Source organism: Micromys minutus, assembly GCF_963924665.1.
Source record: "Micromys minutus genome assembly, chromosome: 21".
Taxonomy (NCBI): Eukaryota; Metazoa; Chordata; class Mammalia; order Rodentia; family Muridae; genus Micromys; species Micromys minutus.
Window position 1 is genome coordinate 22,764,518 of NC_137956.1, and position 12,317 is coordinate 22,776,834.

Sequence of the window (12,317 nt, forward strand, 5' to 3'; positions counted from 1 at the left end):
TATATCTTGAACTGTTTAATAGCATTCATAGTATTGGAAGATTCTGAGTGGTTTGTTGGTAGAGAAGAGACATCAATGTTGCTACTCAGCATTGGAGCCTGCATTCTGTAACATTGACTTGTTAGGTAAGATGTGACCACTGGTGCAGAGATGGCAAGACTGTTTATAGAAGTATGTAACCACTCTATGGATTGCATTGCCCCATAGCATGATGTTAATGTTAATGCCTGGTATTGTAAACAGGGTCAAAACCCACAGGTAGGAAAGTTATAGTTACTAGGAAGAAACTATTGTTAAATATATACTTTCTCTCTCTCTCTCTCTCTCTCTCTCTCTCTCTCTCTCTCTCTGAGATGTCCTCATCCACTCCATCTTCTCAAGGCTCAAGGGAATGCACAGAAGAGGAAGCAGAAAGACTGTAGGAACCAGAAGGGATACTAAGAAAACAAGGTCTTCTAAATCAACATGAATAAAGCTCATATGAACTCACAGAAACAGAGGCAGCCTGTACAGGTCTTCACTAAGTCCTCTGCATATATATTATGGCTTCCAGTTTAGTGATTTTATGAGATTATTAAGTGTATGAAGGAGTGGGTCTTATTCTTATAACTCCTTCTCTTGGGTTTCTTTCCTTCAGTGTGTTTGTTTTCTCCAGTTCTAATGTGTTAATTTTTGTTTTATCTTATACTTTATTTTATTCTTTTTTAAAATCCACATAAGAAGAGTGGATCTGGATGAGAGAAGAGATGATATGAAACTGGGAGAAGTAGAGAGTTGGGAACCATAATTAGGATATATTTGTGTGAGAAAAATAAATCTATTCTTAATAAACAAGCAAGAATGAACAAGCAACTATGTAAATGTGGAAGAATCAGGAAAAATGACTAGTTTTGGATAAATTCAATTCTACCATAGAAATAATGAAAAGTTCCACAAAGGAAAATAAAATGAGTCTGAAGTGCCACAGAAATAGAAAACATAAGTCAATACTGCACACTCCAGGTTGGTTGGAAAGGAAAGTTAACAAGAATTAGACTTTGTTTTCACTGAAAACACTGCACTATGTATATGTGTCTCCTTCATACACAAGAAGGCTCAGGTGGTAAATCTATAGATCTTCCTTAAACTGTGGGTCACAATGTGCTGATGGGGACTGGCAGACACTGCTGAAGATTCCTGCCTAGGAGAAGATTTCACTGAAGAAAAAATGTCTAAATGGAGGGTTATATGGGAGAGTTAGGAAATAGAAAGGGGGAACGATGTAATTCTATTACAAACTCAAAAAGGAGAGAAATAGTTAAGAATATTTTTTCTAAAATATCACACGTGTATAGAGTTCTTTGGGTATGTGCTAAAGAGTGGCATACCTAGATTACACATTAGCTTTGATGTTGACTTCTTTGGTTCAGATATATTTGTTGTGTGTCCATGAATGTCAGAAGCTGTACCCATAAAGTCTCACCAACATGGTCATCTAAGCATGTGCTGAACAACGACAACAAAAAACATGCTAATGAGGACAGAAGAAATAGCAGGGGGCCTCAACCCAACACTCAAATTGTTTTTAAACTTGAAATTATGAATGGAAGTGTATTAAACAGGTGGATGAATTTGATCCTACAAACCATAGGTTATTAAACAAAAGTCACATGTATGATACTTCCTGATGAGTCAGGCCTATGAGTATCACTCTTGAAGGCCCTAGAGGTCCTTAAAACCAAACAGGCTATTGGCATTGCTTTTGGTGGCCCACCAGAACTAGATGGTAAGAATATTGCTACCTGAGGCTCAAGAAATGTATCAATGATTAAAAGCAAGGGCTACTTTACCAGAGGAACCAGGTTCAATTCCTAGCACCTACATGGTAGCTCATAATTATTTGCAACTCCAATTACAGGGTATCATACATTCTTTTATAGATTTCACAGGCAGTACACATGGTACATAGACATACATGCAGCCAAAACAAATGTATAAATAAAATTTAAAAATAGAAACAATAAGAAGGGAACATTATTGAAGATATCACCCACTTTATTTGTAGCATATAGAGAAGTCAAACTAGAACTGAGCCTTCCTTTCTTCTTAATAGCTTTTATTGTACCAGAACTTTCCATTCAGTATTCTAGGAGTAAAAGTAATGAATAGTCTTACCCAGAAGTGGCCTGTACTGGCTGGTTTTGTGTCAACTTGACACAAGCTGGAGTGATCACAGAGAAAGGAGCCTCAGTTGAGGAAATGCCTCCATGAGATCCAGCTGTAAGGCATTTTCTCAACAAGTGATCAAAGGGGGAAGGCCCAGCCCATTGTGGGTGGTGCCATCCCTGGGATGGTAAACCTGGGTTCTATAAGAAAGCAAGCTGAGCAAGCCAGGGGAAGCAAGCCAGTAAGTAACATCCCTCCATGACCTCTGCATCAGCTCCTGCTTCCTGACCTGCTTGAGTTCCAGTCCTGACTTCCTCTGGTGATGAACAGTGATATGGAAGTGTAAGCTGAATAAACCCTTTTCTCTCCAACTTGTTTCTTGGTCATGATATTTTGTGCAGGAATAAAAACCCTGACTAAGACATGGCCCCTACACTTTATAATACTGACCAGCCAGGGGAGATATGCTTATCAGTACAATCATGGCAGAACTGTTACGTCAGTAACCAACCACTTTCAAAGTTGGTTTGAGGCTATAGCACAAAGTGAATTCGTGCCTGATTCTCTAAACCCAATTAAAAAAAATTCCAAGGCTTGGAGATCATGGGCTCTACAGGGGAACTTAGTACTCTTGGTTTTCTAAATGGAAATGTCAAACTGTCTTCTTAAAACGTATGTTTGTACCTAGTCTTTGTCAGTGATATTTATTTTTGCAGAGGCAGGAGTTCATTCACAAACTTATAACTGGCCAGTGCTCTGAGATTAAGTGACCCTTGAGTGTTCAGCATTAAGCATAACATCTTTACCCCTGGATCCAAGGCTCAGGAAAAGAGGATGGAAAGAGTGTAAGAACCAGAGGATGAAGGGAAGCTCTCTGAAATGATGTCTTCTGGATGTGACATGGAAATCCTTCTTCATTTTCTAGAAACTGTGCTATATACACAAGATCTGCAAAGGAGTCTGTCATCAATGAGCCATCAGAGATGAATGTGGAGTCCATTGCTAACTGAGATGCTATTGATCATTAGTCACTGCTTGCATAGGGGGAATCATTTTTCTTTAGTGGTGTAGCTTCTGTTAAATTGGCCATACCACACTAAATAGTGCCATTCTAAATAGATAATCTCAACAATCCTAATATAATTTATGTAGTCAGAAATATACAAACTCAGAAAAGACATCAAAAAGATGAATGTGAGATAGAGCTTTTTGAGAAGAAAGGGTTTAGGAAGACTGGGACAGGGATAGGAGTCTAATAGGGGAGGGGATGGATAGTTTTATGTCAACTTGATACAAGCTAAATTCATCTGGGAGGAGAGAAACTTAATTAAGAAAATACCTCCAAAATATTGGGCTGTAGGCAAGCCTGTAGGGCAGGCTTAATTGGTAGTTAATGGGGGGAAGACCTTGCCCATTGTGAGTGATGCCACCCCTAAGTTGTGGTCCTGAATGCTATGAGAAAGAGGCTGTGCAAGCCATGGGAAACAAGCCAGTAAGAATCACCACTTTGTGGTCTCTGCATTAGCTCCTTCCTCCAGATTCATGCCTCTTTTGACTTCCTGTCCTGAATTATTTGATGATGAACAATGATATGGAAGTATAACCCAAATACACCTGTTCCTCCCTGGTTTGCTTTTGGTCTTGGTATTTGATTGCAGTAATAGTAATCCTACTTAAGACAAGAATAAATAGATTGGAAATACATTAGAAGCATATATAACATTGCCAAAGACCAAATGTAAACAAACAAATAAACAAAAAACCTCAACAAATCAAACAACTCACATTAATCTTTTGATTAATGAGAAGTTTCTAAAAGATATTTAATATATACTAAGCATTCCTTTAAGCATCCTAATGTTGTTGCTGGTTTTTTTTTTTTTTTTTTGTAATTGTAAAAATTCTAAAGAGATCACCAGGAACCACCACTCTGATGCAAACACATGAGAGTCTTTATTCAAGTTGTGAGCCTGGGCCACAAACCAGGATAGGGGAATAAACCCCAGTCCTAAATGAAGGGAGTTTATAAAGAAAAAAAAACTTGCAAGGGGGGGAGGTGTCCCAAGCCTAGACATTACACTAAAGGGTAAAAGAGTGTTGATCTTTAAGCTAATTGGTTTACAGCGCCTGGTTAAACCACAAGGAAGGAGCCTACATCAAAAAGGGGCACCTTGACCTGGGAAAGACTTATGTTTTCTCAGCCCACTCTGTTGTTATCTATTTTCCCACTGTTAGGGACATTTCATGATTTTTCTCAGACCTAGAGGGCAGGGGGCCATGCCTCTCTAAGAATAAGTTAACTTAGAATGGACTCTTAAAAGCAAAATGGAATTTATTCTGCTATCTCTCTCAGTTCCCTTTACTAACTACTGGGTTAGTATGTCTATTAGGTTTTACATTAACCAGAAAGTCTTAATGGTAAAACACAGTTTTCACAGTTTTTGGGATTTGACTGAGTTTTCTTCTGGTCTGGTCAGGCTGCAGTAGTATTAGAGTAGACCTAGGTCTCAGCTGGAATGGGCAGCTTCCATGATGGCTCCCCAACATGTTCCTTCCTTATTCATGAGGCTACTCTGAATTCCATGGAAGATAAAAGGGGAGAAGGTTGACTAACAGCAATGAAGAACACTCTCCAGTAAGCAGACATGATGCAGTTATCTCATAATGCTCATTGACCAGGCTCTGTTACACAGCCACGCTCAGACACAGTGGACTTGAAGTGAATCCTAAGTCTAGGAATGACTAGGAAAAAAAATTGTGAGCCTTATGTACACACACACATGTATACATATATCTTCCATTTAAGTGAACTATAAATTACATGACTCAAGTGATCATGTGCAAGCTTCTATCAGACAGTTCACTGGGACAAAAAAAAAGGACACAGTTTTATTCAATCATCTAATTCACACACGTGAGTACAAATCATTCTCAAGTTAATGGGGCTGGGATCCTTGTGTGTTCATCTGAGAGCTGAATCTGGCCCATTGTGCACACCATTCGTGCCTTTATTTACCTTATAAATGATCACACTTTATGTTTTCTACTCCAACCTCATTCTCATGTCTATTATTTTAATATAGTATATTAAAATGAATTAATAAATAAATGATGACAGCATTATTCATAAAACCTGAAGTGTTTGACCTCAACTTCCAGAAGCAGAGGGGTTTTTAATTGACTAAGCCTCTATCTAGATACTATGATATATGGCATCTTTTAATTGTGCATGAGATTCTGTTGTAATTGCTGTGGACAGAAATTTTGCTTTAATTCTACTCATTCTTCATGACAGAGACTGAGTTCTACTTAGGACTTCTGGGACTTCTTTTGAAGGTATTCTTAGAGTGACAGATGCCTGAAAGATTATTGTAGCACATTTGAAATGCAAGTATTAAAAAGGTTTCCTTAATTGGTTACATTATATGACTATTTGAAACTTATGCCCCATTTCCACAAAACCGATACAATGTATTGTCTTTCTTCTGGTTAGTTCTTCCTGTTAGTATACACATATAGAAGAACCACATTTTTTTTTTTTTTTTTGATGTCATCGAATTTCTTCTCATATCTACTAATCCAGTAAGTGCTTAAGCTAATGCTGGGAGAAAACAAGACATATCATGTCACTAAGGTTACTGTAGTTGTCACAAACTGGGTGGACTTACAAACACCAGAAAGGTGTGTTGCATCACAGTTCTGGAAATTCACAGACCGAAATTCAGATGTGAGGACCCGTGTTACCTCCGAGACATGGTGAATTTCCCAACTTGCTTCTCTCCAACTTCCACTGATTTTTCAGTCTCTTTGCAATTACTTGGCTTCCAGCTGAACAACTTCAGTCTCTGCTTTGCCCAGCAGAGGACACAATCAGTGAATCCCTTTGACTCCACACAGCTAGCTGTCTTTTCCTGTCAGGGTCTCTGTCATCTTGATTAGTGTCCAGCTAGTGCAGTATGAGCTCATCTTAACTATGTAGAGAGGGGGTTCATTTCCATGTGAAGTCACATTCTGGGGTGAGAGGGGTCAGCTCTGTAGCTCGTCTTTTCAGGAAGCACACAATGCAGCCCAAGTAGTAATAAAGAGGGCATTCGACTAGATAGCTTTTTAAGTGAATAAATGAAGAGATGATGTCATTTCCCTGATGACGTCAGAGTAGTGACAATAATACACAGATTAATGTTATCATAAAAGCCAGAGCTTCAAAGCACAGTGAGGAGGCCGCAAAATCCCACAGACTCATTTTTGTGCTATTTGTAGTCCACTCGAATGGCAGAGAAGCTCCACTTTTCCTAGGGTTATTGGTTCCCTCCCCCAGTAGGGTTAAATTCCATTCCCACAATACTTCCTGTACCAACATATGCTTTTTTCTTATAAAACTCTGAGACAATTGGGTTTTTAAACATTTATTTGTTGGATATTTGGTTACAGGCTTGAGCTCCAAGAGGACTTTATGTTTATTCTTTCTACATGCTATGGGGCAGGAGGCTCACCATGGTTTTCTGTTGACAGATCTGCTGACTGACTAAAGAAACCAGCAAAATGTGCTGAAGTTCACTCTCATCTCTTGTGAAAATTATTTGTTTTTAAATTTGTTATAAGTGGACAGTTGTTATTGTATTGTAGATGCACACTATCAAATGTTATTAAAATGCTTGTATAATGAATAACTATGCTTCTTCCTGAGGCATAGGCTCTGCTCTCTGCACTAAATTTTCTGTCTTATAATTCAAGCTGGTGCTTCCTGTATGACCTTGGTCTTTCACTCAATATGTTTTTTTTTTTTTGAGAATAAAAAATGCTTATTATTTTTATTGAGATAATAGCAATGATATAAACATGATCTCAAGGATGACAATGTTTATTTATACAAGCACTATTTCAAGTACTTTGTAAGTACTTGGCTGTATGTAAACATTTAGTTCGCTAATTACAATTAGTAATTTAGCTACCTACTATATGAATTCTTTCTAATGGAATTATTTAAGTAATCCTTGTTTTTAAGTTAGTATAGTCACTCAAAAATGCTAAGATACACATATGTATTTTATTTTGGGTTTTAGTGCCTTGTCTTGTTTTCACATTCAGTCCATGTTTTATATTTCTTGTATACCATGAGGTATTTCACATATGCACATGCACACACGCACACATCCCTGAGACAAAGTAACATTAATTATTTTTCTTTCAATTTCAAAAAATGTTATTCTCTTTAGAATTTATGAAATCACCTTCTTAATCCATGCTGCTAAAAATGAATTAACATGTTCTGATATTTTAGTGAATATCTAATTATTTAATTATCCCCATTATGTGAATAAAGCTATAGTGAATTCCCTTCCTATTATGCTCATGTTCTTCCTTGGGGATAAGATTCATTTGGATGTATAGCTAGTTCTTATATACACATCTACACATCCACATCATTGTGATGTGTCACAAAACAATTTCAATTAAGTTGTTGAGTGCATGTGGCTGTTGTTGTTTTTAAAATTATCTTCCTCTGAGCATGATAAAAAGTGTTCATGCACATATTCTATTGGGAGGCCTAGTGTTAGCTTTCAGTCATTTTCCAGAGACCATGCAAGAGTTCTACACCAGTCCCTAGCTGGGCTCTTGTGGGAATAGAAACACCATGCTCTTGGCTTGACATTGGTGCTATTTCCAAATGTTACCATGGTGATCACCTAAGCAGCATCATTAACCCTTCTCACAACAGCTCAATTTGAGATTCAAGTTTCACATTTCCATGATTATGGGAGGGTAATTATTTCATTACTCCAGGGAAGAAGATTTAGGAGGTAAATAGCTCTTCATTAAATCTTAAACGATCCTACTCTTTTTAGGCTACAGAAGTGCCAAATATTAAAGCGATGAAATTTAAAAGAGTAAAACATGACTGGGAGTTGAAAAATAAAATAAAATCAATTTTTTTGCGCAATATAATTATATTTTTCTCTAGTAAAAATGCTTGACAGAAAATGTAACTATTTGTCTCATTAATTTATAGTTTAAAATTATTTTCATGTAAAATAAATCACAGGAAAGTTTGACTATATATTTGGATAGAAGGACCAATGAAATGTTTGCTGGTGTTATTGCTTGTTTTTGTATTTTTTAACTGACCAGGCTTGGAAGGAGGTGGTGTCATGTACTATAAGACGTATATTTTTTTCAATGCATCTAAATAAGAGTATAATTTTTAAAGAAAGGATTTTTCTCTGTATGGATGATTTATGAAGAATGATTTCCTTTGATGTTTGGAGAGGATGCAGCTGAAAGTAAATACTGAAGTGTAACATTCTCAACGTATACTTGCTTTTATAAAATTCCATAAGACATCTGTGAATTAATGACATGAGGGGAGCATTTTAAATATAGAGGCGAACTGCTGCTCGTGTTGCCTTAATGAACTCTTAGCTATCCCCTGAACACAGGAGGGTGTGACAGTTTAACTGCGCTGTCCAAGTCTGACTCTCCAGGGAGTGACCTAGAAATGCTGTAATACTGTATGTTGTGTAGGTTACACCCACCAGAATACGAATATTTCTAACCACATTTAAGGTCATTCTAAATTTTTTTCGTTTTGCCTTCTTATGTGTTTCCCATGACAAAATGCCTATCCTAAGTGCTAAAGGAGAATTAAAGATCTATGACGTAAAGAAGACCATGTCTGTGACGGAGGAGCAGATGTGACTATTACCGATGCAATTCTGTCACTTCCTTGGTCTCAACCACTGGTTGCGTAAAGGTACAGAGAAGATGGAAAGGCTCAGGCATTATCCTTTCTCCTGAAGAAAGGTGGTCTGTTTTCAACCCATTTCCCATTCCTGGATGTTTAATACAGCAGAGCTCTTCTCGATTGACAGGATCTTCATTCTTTTAGTTTAGTGGAAGCGAAATTAGTCAGAATTTGATTGTTGGGAGGCTTACTGATTAAGTAATTAATTAATTAAAATTTATTCATTCATTCATAAACCTCTGGAGATATGAGATTGGAAGGTGAAGAGGCTCAGAGTGGCTACAGTCTACAGTGCCTCTTAGCTTGTTATTTCTGTCAGATGCATCACAGTCTTCCTAAGCTGTCCTCATTTGTACAGTTCTTAGAAAATAAAGGCTGGGAGATACAAATTCAAAGTCAAGAGCTGTTGGCTTCCAACAGATTGGCATGATCAATAGAAACTGATCAGACATTTTAAAAAGTAGATCTCATATTTTATTTTCTATAGACTCCATCTGGAAAATTTTCCCAAGTTAAGGAAGAGGACCTCTGTGTTAGGGTTTCTTCAAATTTGTTTCAAGGTACAATAGCATGACAAGTTTAAATTTTGCTGCATAGGAAGTAATCTTCGCATGCTAACAGAGCAAGATTTACTTCTCACTAAGGCAAAGCCCTTTGGGGGATCTGGATGATTGTTTGGGATAATATTCCTACTTAGGGTAGTTGTGTGTCAGAGAGGGGGGCGCAGATATCAGGGTTTCGATTGAAGTGCATGGGTCATTTATACACACATCTTGACAGAAGCCCAAGCACATGCTTCATCTGCAGTAATAACTTACACTCTGGGAAGGAAATCAGAGCTGACATTCAGAAGTCTTGTGTGAGTGTAAAAAACAGGTGGTATTTAAGAAAATGGAATGGTTTAAGCCTGAGCAAGACACACTTTAACAAAAGATTTTTAAGGGTCAGAGAGTTGGCTTTGTGCCTAAGAGAACTTGTTCTTGTACAGGACCCAGGTTCAATTTTCAGCATCCACATGGTAGCTCAGCACCATCTGTAATTCTAGACTGAAGAGATCGGATTCCCTCTTGTGCTCTCCATGGGCACCAGGTATGCACGTGGTACCCTGATCCACACATTCACGAAAACACTCAAAAAATAAATAAATAACAAAATTAATTAAAATTTTTATTAGCTATGACAGAATATCTTGCTGTGCTTGTAAAGGATGTCACATACGGTGACAGAAAGAAAGGGCTCTCTGGAAAAACACACCAAGGGCAAGCTCAATGCTTTTCAGCTTGAAAAGGAAAGGGAAGAGAATACAGCAATGGTGTTAAACAAAGACAAAGGAACTGCCTACTTTGAAGTTTTAAAAATCTAGCAAATACCTGAATGTCTACCAAACAAAACACCATAAGAAATATAACAGGAATACTTATTATTCATCCAACAGGAGAGGATTAACAGGTTAAGTTTGAGTCCATGAGCAGAAGATGTACTTAAATATTTTCTTAGTTTTGCTTTGTGCTAACAACCATACCAGCTATCTTAATTAATTGCTTAAAATCTGATAATAACCATGTCATCATAGACCATCATGTAAATGAGCTTCAAAAAGTAAAATCTGAAGAGCAATCTTGCCTTTCATTTATCTGAACTAATTATAATGTAGGAATCATTCTCTCAGCAGGTGAGAACTGAGAAAAGCATGCTTTTGCATGAAAGCAAAACATTTTGGATTTTGACATAAAAAGTTTAAGAAGAAATGGAGAGCCTTCTTTTCGGTAGAGTATCTTAGGTGTGTCATTATGCTTAAGTCATATTTAAATGACATATCTCTGAAAAAGAAGAAATGGATAATTGCTAATCCTCTTTGATGATAATAATAATGGAATATATCCTAGTATATTAATGAAAAATAAAGCTCTGAATTTACTAGTTGTTGTATCAATAATTTACTACATTTTTTAGTAGTAGTGATAACAATGTTACACCAAGGATAAGTGGGCATCAATAAAGCAGTTGGTGAATTTTAAAGTCTCTGATGTGTTACAGCTATACAAGCAGGATACAATGTGTAATTTTATATACTGTTTTGTGAGTAAAAAGGACTGCATTTGAACCCCACCTTCATATTTACCTTGAGTTTGAGTTTCCTCCTGATTATAGCCTGAAGCAACAGGAACAAGGTAGTTGTGGAGAGAAGCTGGGTGGGATGTAATGGGTCTACCTTGAATGGTTTTTATAGTCATTTTTTGTGATTCCCTCTCCCTCTCCCTACCTCCCCACTGCTCCCCCTCAATATTAACATTTTTCTGTATTTTATTATCTTTGGTTGTGAGAGAAAACCCTGTTTTGGAAATTGGTTCACCCTACCATGTTAAAACTTGTGTTTTAAAATTATTCACATAGATAAAGAAGGGTTAGGTAGTTAGATCTTTGAGGAGATCTAAGTAAGAAGGAGCCTCATAACTTTTCAGAACCAGGCAATGGCTTAAAAAGGCTGTGGGTAGTGAATTTCCATCCTTACATTTAGAAATTACCCTTTTAAGATTTCATATATGTATACAATGTATCCCAGTTACATCCAACTTCACTTCACCAATCAACTGTTCCCTTTACATCTCCTGCCCAAATTATGATATTGTTTGTTTGTTTATAAACTGATGAGTCCAGTTATTGCTGTCCATATGCTAATGCTAATATTCTACTGAGATACAGAGAACACATCCCAAAGAGAAATGTGTCTACTTTCTCATCATTGGGCACACCTCTTCAGTCCACGCTGAAGTGTTTAACTGGCTTGATTTTGTGCAGGTCTTAGGTTGGTAACTACATCTGCTGGAAGGTCATATATTCAACAGCTACTCTACTTCCGGAGGACATAATTCCACAGTATTCCTCTCTGCTTCTTACATTCTTTCCGAATCTTCTTCCTCAATGCCTCATCAGTCTTAGGCTAGGTGGGCAGCACACATCTATTCACACAAACACAAATATTTAGCAGTCAGTTTGATAACATGACCATTAAAAAAAAATCAATGGTTGTTCCCTAGGGTCCATGATTCCCCTAGTTGTGGGTTTTGAGCCTGTTTACAAAACCAAGAAAGAATTTTCTTCCATGGAATAAGTCTGATTTCTATTTAAGAGAGTGGTTGGCTCTCTCCATGAACAGTCTTGCCACTATTGCACAAGTATGCGTATCTTCCCTGGAAGGTCAGTGTTTTAGCAAACAGGGTTCAACGCTACAGAAGACAATTAATGTCTTTTCTTTTCTAGGAGCCTGTGTATCCTCTTATATCACCCTGAAAACTGGCCAGCAGGAGCACTCCAGTCATCAGTTCAACACTGTTTTCGTTATGGCCTTCATCCAAAGTGTGTTGTGTCTATGGGACACTCTAGCTCACTTTCTGTTGCTGTGACAAACAACTCTAAAAACAAGTTTGGA